The sequence below is a fragment of the Ruditapes philippinarum genome, unplaced genomic scaffold (genome assembly GCF_026571515.1).
Source record: "Ruditapes philippinarum isolate M1 unplaced genomic scaffold, ASM2657151v2 ctg532_1_1_1_1, whole genome shotgun sequence".
Lineage (NCBI taxonomy): Eukaryota > Metazoa > Mollusca > Bivalvia > Venerida > Veneridae > Ruditapes > Ruditapes philippinarum.
The window spans coordinates 49,879-62,302 of NW_026867201.1; the positions used below are offsets into that span (position 1 = coordinate 49,879).

Consider the following 12,424-nt stretch of genomic DNA (forward strand, 5'->3'; position numbering starts at 1 on the left):
AGGCCTTTACGAACCCGAATGTAAACAACATTTCAAATGAGTTTGTTAGCATTCGTTACCCAAGATTTATTATAAGCATTTCGTACATCATTTACTTCATTATTGCTGCCATCGAGTTGTAGAGAAATAATCATGTAGAAGTTAATGGATCTGTACGTTACATTAACCACAATGTATGACCTATCCGTACACGAAACATGTGGCCTCCTTTTATATGGAAAGCCATGGCTGTCTGATATTGTTCTTTCTCAATTTATGTAACCATTTGGATAATATTTAAGTTCACTTCGACTATATTTGAATTGAATACACCTTCTTATTTAGCCGGAATCCATTATATTAATCCACAGTTACAATATATGAAACCATACCGTCAGTGTATGAAACCGAGTTAGCAATATATAAGTTGATTTTCTCTATATATGATTCCAATTCTTTAATATATGGTACCAAGGTAGCAATGTATGGAACCAGATGTCCTTATATGAAACCGAATTATCAATATATTAATTCATTTTTCAATATATGAAACCAATGTATCAATTTATGAAACCAAAGTAGAAATATATAAGTTGGTTATTACTTTATATGATACAAATTCTTCAATATATGGTACCAAAGTAGCCATATATGGAACTAGATGTCCTGATATGAAACCGAATTATCAATATATTTTTTCATTTTTACAATATATGAAACCAATTTATCAATGTATGGAACCAAAGTAGCAGTATATAAGTTGATGCTACATTCTATGAGTTGGTTATTACATTATATGATACTAACTCTTCAATATATGGTACCAAAATAGCCATATATGGAACCAGATGTCCTGATATAAAACCGTATTATCAATATATTAATTCATTTTTACAAAATTTAAAATCAATTTATCAATGTATGGAACCAAAGTAGTATATGAGTTGGTTATTACATTATATGATACGAGTTCTTCAATATATGGTACAAAGAAGCCATATATGGAACCAGATGCCCTTATATGAAACCGAAGTATCAATATATTATGTCATTTTTACAATACATGAAACCATTTTATAAATGTATGGAACCAAAGTAGCAGTATATAAGTTGATGTTACATTCTATGATAAGTTAAATAAGAAGGCGTTTTCAAGTCATATATAGTCGAAGTGAACTTATATATTATCAAAATGGTTAAATAAATTGAAAAAGAACAATATCAGACAGCCATGGCTTTCCATACTTTTATATTTATGCATTAAGTATAATACGGAAAGATGCTATCTGAGTATATTTATTTCGCGTTCTGTTAAAAACGTAAACAACGCCATCTGTTGGAAAAAGTCATGAAAACCTAGTTTTAATTTTGTTTATATCTTAATTTTGACAATTATGATAATTGCTTTGCAATTTCGGTGCGCTAGAGTGCATGTCTTTTGACATTGGGAGATTCTTTAATAATAGGTTTGTTAAATTTACGCTTTGCCGCAATTTTGAAAAAAAGTATTATACTATACAAATACAACCGCTTGAAAATTCGGTAATTAAAAAAAACTATATTATATATTAATCATGCCCGTTTAAATTGTTAAGTGACATTAATTGTACCTGATACATCTAGGCAACAATGTATCAGAAAGCATATTAACTTGTCACAACTAAACGCCGGTAGCTTTATGTTGCTTTTTGTATTTGAAACGCGTTTTTCTAGCACATCTGAAGCCTTTAAAATTACCTTAATGATTCCTAATAGATATGTGTTCTAACTTCAGATAACATTACCAGAGGTTAAATCTGTGTGGTCGTATGTCTATGAGATATTACAAGGCGAAAAATATAAAAAAAATTTACGTTTATTTTAGAATTCAGAAGAAAAAGGACTGATAACATCAGATTGTTGTGGTTTGTTTCATCTTTATAACGTCGATGCTTAGGGGCGTGGACGGTAACTTACACTTTCTAGTACCGTCCATGAACAGGCTAAATCAAACCAAGCCTGCAACATTTTCAATTTTCTCTTTTGGGCGTTCTTTAGGGATTCTGTTTTTCTTGATCATAATAAATCAGTTGTCATTAAAACGCCAATTACTTATTCCAATAGGGAACCAAACTTTTCAATTAGAACCACACTGTAGATTAACACATATTTAAATTCACCAACGGCAAATCTCTAATGTGCAAAGGTTAATTGAATTAGAATCTTATAATGTGGGTCTGCAGGTAGTACAATATCATTAATTAAAATTAATCTTTCTCAATTGCTTTTTCCCGTGTTTTCCTTATCTTTTATCAAGGTACATATCTCATGCATCAAAATTAATTCTAAAATAAAATCAGTTTTAAGGGGAATCTTTTTTGTCTTTTAAATTAGCAAAACCTGTTTTATTTGTAGTAACAGACACTTGTAGCTTAAATAATTTTTAATTACCATAAACCATACAGATTTTCTTTTTTATGTCAACATATTTTGAGTTTTATATTGACTTTTCATGTAAAGTTTACATCATTATTGTCATAGACTATTTGTATTTATTTTCATTAACATTTAAATCCAATGCTCCTAATAGGATAATTATGCGGTCACAAAAGGTGCATATTTCGTAAGTAGTAAACATATATGAGCCTCGTCACGACAAAACCAACATAATGGGTTTGCGACCAGTATGGATCCAGACCAGCCTGCGCATCCGCGCAGTCTGATCAGGATCCATGCTGTTCGCTTACAAACCCTATTACAAGTAGAGAAAATGATAGCGAACAGCATGGATCCTGATCAGACTGCGCGGATGCGCAGGCTGGTCTGGATCCATGCTGGTCGCAAACGCACTATGTTGGTTTTGTCGTGACGCGGCTCATATATTCAAGCGGAAATATTTCAACTGCTAGAATCCAATTGTATAGTAATGTAGTAAATATACCATAAAAACAAGACGTATTTTCGTCGTCAATAAGATGCCTTATTTAAAAGATGAATTTATTTATTTTTTCTTTTACAGTGAGAAAACTGTATTATCCACACATATTTTTGTACTTATGCAACACTTTGATTTTTAACAGTTGCAAATCACAACATTTTTAATGAAAATACGACCTGGAGATATTTATATTGGATATATGTAACCTGCTAGACCTTGAAAGTAGTAAGTTATAAATATCTTTTTTTCCGCTTTGTATAATGTTTTGACTGGTGCAAAAAATCAAAGCAATTGATTACAATTTATCTGAAATTTGTCACAATAATTTCGCGGAAATGCAGTCTGGTACTTTTTTTGTACACAAAAATTATCTGGATTCTTTGTAGTTTCTAATACAAATGCAATGCACAACAGTTTGGTTTTATAAACATAAACAAACTAAAACATACGCATAAAATGACTTTCCAATGTCTGAAAATTATGTATTCTACAGATTTAAAGAATGATTTATCTTACCTATTGAGCGAATTCTACAGATTGTTTCACTGTTGAGGAATGGAATCCAGTATCAAACATCTGAAAGTAGAATTGCAACTATTATATGTTTGTTAATTATATGTGATTATAGACATAATAATACCACTTTTATTTGACATTCCAAGATAAATGTTAACTATTCTGGATCTACCAATATATGTCTGAGAAAACAATGAAATAACGTGTGTAAAATGTTCCAGAGGAATGTTAAATGCGTAATATTACTTTTTCTTTCTTTATTACGATGTACTGGTCGTCAAAAACAGGACAAAATATTAATATATTAATATATATAGACTGGCATGAAAACATTGCTTAGTTATTTATATATTAATATTCATTAAATAACGCAAATGGTATGTGGTCTTGTGAACAAAAATTATACACAGGGAAAATATACATTTTATATATTTTTGAACCTGTCGATTCTAGATGCTATCTATTTAATAAGATACAGTATTATTATTATTATTTTTATTATTATATATCGGATTTGTCTTTGTAATTTTTAAAACAAAGTAGAATGTAAGTAGCCATTTTCTTAAGCTGATGTTAGCACATGCTATGAACAGATATTAAATAACCCCGTTTATTATCTTTTATAAATGATTAACTTATATACTATATACATGAAAATTTGTTTACATTTGTAGATTTGCCTGAATTTAAAAATGTAAATTAAAAGCTTAAACATTTATATCTCCGTGTCCTGGGATCAATGTATAGTTTAAAACAAACATCTACATATTTCCTGGTAATCAAAAATATTATCTTTGACATAAAAGAAACAAATGGCAAACAATAATGCTCAGTGGCACAAGAAAATAGTTACCACATACAGGTTTATTGCTAGACGGAATGCAGAGCTATCACTTTATAATACTTTTCCTATGTCTAGAGATCACTGATAAAAGTATCCATGGATCATAGACAGACACCAGTCTTTTACCTTAGAAAACAGGCAAACGAATGGTTTTATTTCATCTTCAACTTCAATGTCTTGATGAAAGCATAAGATCTAAATCTTTAAGGTTTCAGCTATTTAAAAAACTTAAGTTTAAATACAGTTAACTTGATGCAAGACCTGTGTCTAGCTTGACTTAGCAAACAGCATATATTGGCTTCACGTTTATAATAAATGTGTAATTGAATAAAAAAAAATGCAGCAAACTTTTGATTACCTTGATTTTAGATATATTTCAAGGAACTCGTAGGAGACAAAAATAACATTTAAATAATTGCTATGTTTTAGAATCATGATGTTTTTAAACACTCATTCATTACAAATTTTGTGTGAATGTGTGCGTGTGTGTTGTTTTTTCTTTAAGTATCAATGAATTCATTTACCTAAAGTATCAATATATTTACTTTACATTCATGGTATTTGAAACTCTTATGCTGTTTTTAATGGATACTTTTTTAAATACTTATTTGCCTATATATGATAAAAATACTGTTTTACTTCTGTTTCCCTTAATGAATCCAATTATCAAATGAAACGTTAATAACATATTAAAAAGAAACAAACATGAAGTATAAAAAACTGACACAAAATATTTTTTATCAGGTAATTATCAATAAAACTATGTTATATGTGAATTTTTGATCAAAAAGAATAATGGCATTAAAACATTGTCACAAAACCTTAGAAAATAAGCATAAAGATGATTATATCTAGCTAACACACTGTTTAAAAGATCTTCAATATTACGAGTGAATTTCTCAGATGTTATATATACCTCCGGCTTCTAAAAACAATTAACCCTTACATAAATTTGTTTCTTCTTTATGTTTTTATGTGTCAGCGGGCCTTAAAGCAATATAATATTCGAAATGACATTATCGGTCAGACAAAAATGTCATAAGAGCGGATAGCTTAAAGTAGGGAATATTTCAGAACAGTTTGCAGTACATTTTACTGGGCATTTTGTTATTTAAACAATATGAATGCCTTCTTTGTGGAACTTTCACTATTATGTTCTAGTAAAGTGATGTATGATATAAGAAATAGTACCAAATACTTCGAGCATCATAGCATTATTGTCACCTCACATTCAGCCCAAAACATTAAACGGACCTCATGTTTCGGCTACGGACTGACTGGTCAGTATAATTTTATGACGTAATAATATGATGTGATTTATTTCTTAAATGGTTCACGACTAGGAAACAATAGATGATTTAAACATGAATATAGTGTATTGCATGCTGTAATCATTTACAATCAATATCAAAAAATATAGTATATTTCATTATTATGATAAAATGTCAATATGTCTACAGTGATCAATTATCGGTTATGAAATATTCCGTTTGATCCAGTAACCCTCATATAATGGAAGTAATTTTACAAAAGGTCAAAATTCGTTTATTCTAATTTTACTTTGTCAAACTCGCACGTACATGTATTGATACATACAAAGTATATACAAAGTAGGCTTGACTTATTTATGTGTGTGATGTTGTTTTTACCAGCATTAGAGAAGAACTTGCGGTACTTCGTAAGTCAATACCTGCATGTTTAAAGATAAATATTCCTTTTATTTACAATAACGTGAAATTGCATATTTGACAATCAACGACATCGTCTCAAATTTGACAATTAAAAGTTTTTGCACTCCTTTTAGTAAAAATGATTTTATTGTTAAACGTTTATGGCACAACTTTTCTAGCGTTCTAAACTTTATGTAAACACTTCCTTGATTTACTAAAATATTTTTACACATACTTCATCACGTACATAGGAAATGTAATAGTCTTAACACATGGTAAACTTTATGTTAATTTAGAAATTAAGTTCTACACATTTAAAGTGATCCATGTATTATTACCCGATTTACAACAGAAATATAAGTTTTTTTTCTTCGTTAAAGTGATTTAAACGCGTGCATTTATCCGCCTGAGTTTTTCTCCAACTACCTAAAATAGTATGGACAAATAATATTTTCTGTTTTAATTGTTTGTTAGTAGATTGATTTTATTATTATTTTACTTGTCTGCCAGTTTCAGTTTATAATCTACTTTCATACACATGTTGAGGTAACTAGACAATCCAATTAACATTAATTGCCAATATATGAAGATAACATCTAGAACACTTTTCAATTTATTAATACTGTATGTTTTACACTGTTTACCTATACTTTTCATTGTTCGGATTTCTATTGTTTCTACCTGTATTTGATATAGCAAGACAAAACGTGAAATCGTGCCGAAAGAAAATGTCAATTACCATATGTACGTATTTTTTCATTTTCATTTCTCACATGTATTACTACACCCTATAACAGTTTTACAATGCACAATTATTCTGAAGCGTTTAAAATCTTTGTCTTATAAATAAACACTATACAGGAAACCTCTCTATCAAATCAAGAAGTCTTCTATACAAACGGATGAAACCTGTAAAGCTTTACACGAACAGAAACCTGTAAAGCTTTACACGAACATTAATTTTGTGAAACGCCGAAAATATTTACCAGGGCAAAAGTTAATTAAATCAACGTTTTATGATTGCAGTCTGCAGGTGGTATACCGAACAATCAAACGTTTTCATATATTTTTAAATACTTCCGGAATTTTCTTCATTTAAGTCAAAACACGTGTTTGTTATGTTGTACTTGTATATGAACTTATTCTGAATTATAGAGCGATAAAGCAATTGTTTTAATTCATATGTACGAGATGTTATTGATGTATTTTATTTTTAAAACACGTTTCTTTGACGTGAAAATAAATCAATGTTTAAAGGGTTAATTTAATTTTTATCACATACACATGTCCAAAAGTAGTTGTTATGCACATAGATAAAAACGCTTCCAAACGAGAAAATTGCAGTTTCTTGTATTATTGTCTTATTAATTTTAATGATTGAAAAAGATGTTATTATATCCGGTAAATTACATTTCATTTTAAAAAGTAAAAAAAAAATGATAAAATTATTAAAAATATTTTGCAACGTATAAGACCATCCAGGTAATAAGAAATACTTAAGGATTCAAATAAAGAAATTTCAACTATATTTTCATTTCTTTGAAAACACGTTTCCGTATAATAAGTTCACTTCCTTCACAGATGCTGGCAGGAAATATATCAACGGAAACAGTATATTTTCTCACGTCAAAATAACTTTGAACCTACCAGGATAAATGTTTTGTCTTGCCAACTTTAATTACCTTTAACAATGTTAATGTGTTTCAGGTAGAATATGCCGTTACATGTATTACTATGTTTCTCACCATCTGTAATCATTTCTCAGCAAAAATTTAATGCATATGTTTTGTTTTGTTCAACTGTAAACATAAATCCTTTAATAACAGCACTAAACAACAGAAAGAGACAGCTTCTAATGCATGAAATACAATTCCTATTTTTCTCAGATGTTTTTAAATATGGCCATAGGACTCAAACTTGAAAAATAAACAAAAATATAATATTATGGGAACGCCAATTCGGTAGCCAAATTCAAGCTATTTATCCTAATATCTGCTTTACAGAAAAGACCGTATATTATTTATCATATAGTAAACAAGCAGAGATTATACACGCCGCTCTTACAATTGAACAACTAATTACATGAGCAGCGTATTGCACAATATTGAACAGAATATAAATTTGTGTAAAAAAAAACAAGAATAAAGATCAACAAGGCAAAGGCAACGTTCACAGGACGCGGCCCCCGACACACCCAAGTAGGGCACCCAGAAGGCACCAAACAAAAACCTGGAGTGGACACAAGGGCGAAAGAAGTGGGACATTTACACGCCCGGCAAACTGTCGCTCCACTTCAAAATTGTGGTGTACGGTAAAATATGATAAACAAGATCAACAAGGAAAGGCGGCGTTCAATAAACGCAAGCCCCATATGATCCAGCATCAAGAACTAGTGGCAAGGAGCCCAGGCGGACCTTAGTCTATGAAGGCTGGACATGGAGGGGGACACCGACACTGAACGCCGAACAATCCCTTGAGGATGAAAATATAACAACATTGATTGCATGTACGGGGAGACTTTTTACAACCGCCACACGGCACAAACAACACGGTTGTGAGCATAAAATATGATAAACAAGATCAACAAGGAAAGGCGGCGTTGAATGAACGCAATCCCATATGATCCAGCATATGAACGAGCGAACGGCATTTCCGAGATAGTGCGGAAGGCCGATTTAAACTGATAATTTAAGTGTTGTTTATGTTTTTGTCTTGATATTCATTTAAAATGTATTTTCTCGAAAAACGGAAAATGTAGTTCCGTGTAGGATAAATGTAGGCTTCCAAATGATCTAAGCTGTTTAAAAAAATAAAATTATATCAAGCCTGGGAGAACTTTTCCCCCTGACGAAGTGAACGACGATTTGTTAAATATCAGACTTCCAACCATGAAAACGCTCTACACTTAGGATTTTTTGAAAAAATGTTTTACAAATATATCAACCCGTAACAAGAGCTAGTTTCGTGCAAAATAAACTACTCTTGGTGGATTTATTAAATTTGTATATTGATTTATTTCAAAAGTATTGAAGCCAAAGGGCAAGAGATGGACGCAAGGCGACATTAAGTTGGTGTAAAGAACATAGTCTACGAAGTTCTATAAATAAACTCTTCCAAAGTTAAAATAGACGTACTAAAATGTGAAGCCGGGGAAATATGATAAGATAATAATTTATTTCTACTATAACTAGGTCTTTCAATTATTAATAATTTTAGTCCGTACACCGACAGAGCACTGCTTTTTTATCACGTTCGTTTTGTTCAGATACTCTGAATAAACGAACACAATTTTACAGATATTTCTTTTAATTTTTTTTTTCTTTTAATTAACCAAAATTTTGTACTGACAATATGCAGTGTTTGATTATAAAAGTGAACATTTTCATTTAAACTTTAAGAGGAAAATGGTAAACTGAACAACAATGTTAAATAAGAAAGAAAGTATCTTGATACATAACTGAAACACTTATACACCCTCCCCCCCCCCCTTCCCAGGATCTCGCATCCCCTGCTCCTATGCCCTTTACTTTACCTGTTAAGCAGTCATTTATCTTTTTTTCTTTGTCTTTTTTATGATTTCTTTTTATGTTTCATTTTATAATTAGTTATTGACCTGTCCGTGCTCCGCATTGCGCCCTGTTCTGTTTTTGTTTGAGGGCATCCTTGGCTCCTTGCCACCGGTTCTCGTTGCTGGGTCGCGTGGAGGTGGCGTTCATTGAACGCCGCCTTTCCTTGTTGATCTTGTTTATCATATTTCATATCCTTAGTACGACTGACACTTTGTCAACCTGGCATTTTCATAGATTCCCCACCTTACAAAAGTCTTTATATTGCATGAAAACGTGGCTTATTTGTGTTTGATCTGAACATGTACGTTAGAGCTATAAATTTAATTACAGAAAGTCATAATAAAATGAACTCGGATCTATTTTATGTTGAGCATAATTATTGTATATTTTTGTCTCTGTTCTGCACCTTAAATATCTTTTTTTTAAATAACTTTTCGAAAAACATAACATTTGGCGGGAACAATCGCGTTACGAAACATTTGTTCGCGGTAGAATCGAAAATATTCGATTTTGCCGAATTTGCACGGACACACGTTTTTAAATGTACATAACCGTGTCAAAAATCATGATTGACCTCGAATAAGTGGCACCCTGTTTTATGCCGTATGATTCAATGATCGGGCCTCATCCAAATTTGGAACATAAATAATGGAATCTATACGGCAGCCATAGGTGACACCTTCGCGATAACATGTATTACGCTATAGTCGTTGAAAGGATATCACGCTTTATTAGTTGTCTTTTGTCTCAGTCTCAACACTTGATCATGTCTATCTTAACTTCTAAAGCTTAATATATATATATTTATAAAACTCCTCTCAATATGCCAAATTAATATCGCCTAGAGCTCAACATCGAACCTTTCGCTCCATCCCTTGCCCTTTGGTTACACTACTTTCAAAAAATATCGATTTACAAATTTAAGAAATCCTTCAGGAGTAACTTATGTTGCACGAAGGACAAGTTCTTATTACTAGGTTGATATTTTCCATATACACTTTTTAAAAAAATCGTCGTTGGCTTCGTCAGGGAGAAAAGTTCTCCCAGGCTTAATATAATTTTGTTTCTGTAACAGCTTAGATCATTGGAAGCCTAAAACAATCCTACACGGAACTACATTTTCCGTTTTTCGAAAAAATACAACTTAAATGAATAACAAGACAAAAACATAAACAACACTTACAATTATCCGTTTAAATCGGCCTTCCGCTCTATCATGGAAATGCCGTTCTCGTTTTACCGTACACAACAATTTTGAAGTGGAGCGACAGTTTGTCGGGCGTGATGTAATGTGAAATAGTATAAACAAAACCGGGCCCATAAGGGAATTAAAGGGATAAAGACACATAGTTTTTAAAAAAATTAAATTTGATGAGTTAATGTCATTTAAATGTACATACTGCCATATGGATAGATCAGTCAAAATGACATGATCATTTTATATGAATCTTATTTTCAATCATAATTTTAACAAAACGATTCTCTCTATATACATGTACACATTTTAAAAAACTTATTAATAAACTAAACTTTATAAATACATGTACGTTATTGTACTATATGTTGCCAACGTTAACAAATTATTCAAAATAAAATATTTATCAGAAATTGACAGGACACCACATTTAACTAGCAACAAGTAAACTGTTACTAAACAAGAGCTTTTCAATTGGTGATTTTTTATTGGATTTATTTTGGTTTTGGTTTTGGCAGTGTTATCTCAATAAAATGTCATAGCTGTTATTAAGTTAGTAGTTGACGTATTTGCCTGCCAATTAAATTGTTGCGCTCTTTTAAATCATTTTAATCTAACATAGTTTCGAAGTTTCATACAGTTTACATATAAATTAATGCATTATACACCAAATTATGCAGTATACATATACGTATATGATAGCGACACTCACGTCAACTCAATTAAACGATAACCTATCAATTACGTTCAGTTTCTATTTGGCCTAAACAGATTATGGTGAGTAAAGTTATTTATAAGGTAGGTGCACGATGAAATCGGGTCAAGAAATTCGACAGTGTGTTGTTACTATAACTACAAACTTATGAATTAATTTCAAAGAAAGAATATTTTACAGTGCACAAAGAATTAATTTAAATTTTAGAATTTCAAATAATATCACATTAATTAATGATAAATAGTAAATAATGATATTTTATAAAAATTGAATTTTAAACTGCCTTTACAATGAAAATGTAAGTTTTTTTAAAGGAAATAAACATTTCTTCAGTCATAAATTACGACAATACAATCTTCACAAATGTTGTTATTTATTTGTTGTCTTTCGCGAGCATTGGCCCACATACTTCTCGCGCTAAATATTGAATACCGCTTATTGTGGTTAACTGTAAAGTTATATTCATGTATCGAAAAGACCTCTTTTCTCTCCAAATAGTAGTATTGTCTCCTTTCTCAATATGGTTCTATATATTATAACAGTACTTTTGCACTTTACTTGTAGAAAATCCAAAGTTCAAAAGAAATGATATATTATGTACCCATTGGCAAATATTTGATGACACTCCGTTACATAATATTCTTTTCTGCAAGTTGTGTCTTACATTAACCATGCCAGCATCAACACCTGCTCTAGATAAATAAAATCTTACTCGAGAGAAGGAGGTATTGTCTGGTAAACCATACACGAAATCTAAATTGGGAGTTAAGACAAGATATTCCAGATATGGGTTTAATTGTATTGCGTTGTTTCCTAAGTGGATCTTTTCTAAATACTGTACATTTAGTGTGTTTTAGTGGAATAACGAAATAAGACATATAAAACCTTCTGCACTCAGTCTATTTGTCTTCATTATATAAATTTTGTCCGATTGTGTAGCCGTTTTGTCATTTTTGCCCTAAAATGACTATATATGATGTGATCAATGCATAATTTTAGAAGCCGCTAAATGTTTATTG

General features: G+C 30.9%; 1 long non-coding RNA gene across 6 annotated transcripts in view; it reads right to left on the reverse strand.

Annotated features, from left to right (window-relative positions):
• LOC132735272 (uncharacterized) overlaps nucleotides 1-12,424 on the reverse strand; it is a 135,515-nt gene that overhangs the window by 16,471 nt on the left and 106,620 nt on the right. For all 6 annotated transcript variants that reach the window (XR_009626432.1, XR_009626435.1, XR_009626431.1 and 3 more), the window contains exon 4: nucleotides 3,413-3,472. This is a non-coding gene — a long non-coding RNA (uncharacterized LOC132735272). The remainder of the gene's footprint in view (nucleotides 1-3,412; nucleotides 3,473-12,424) is intronic.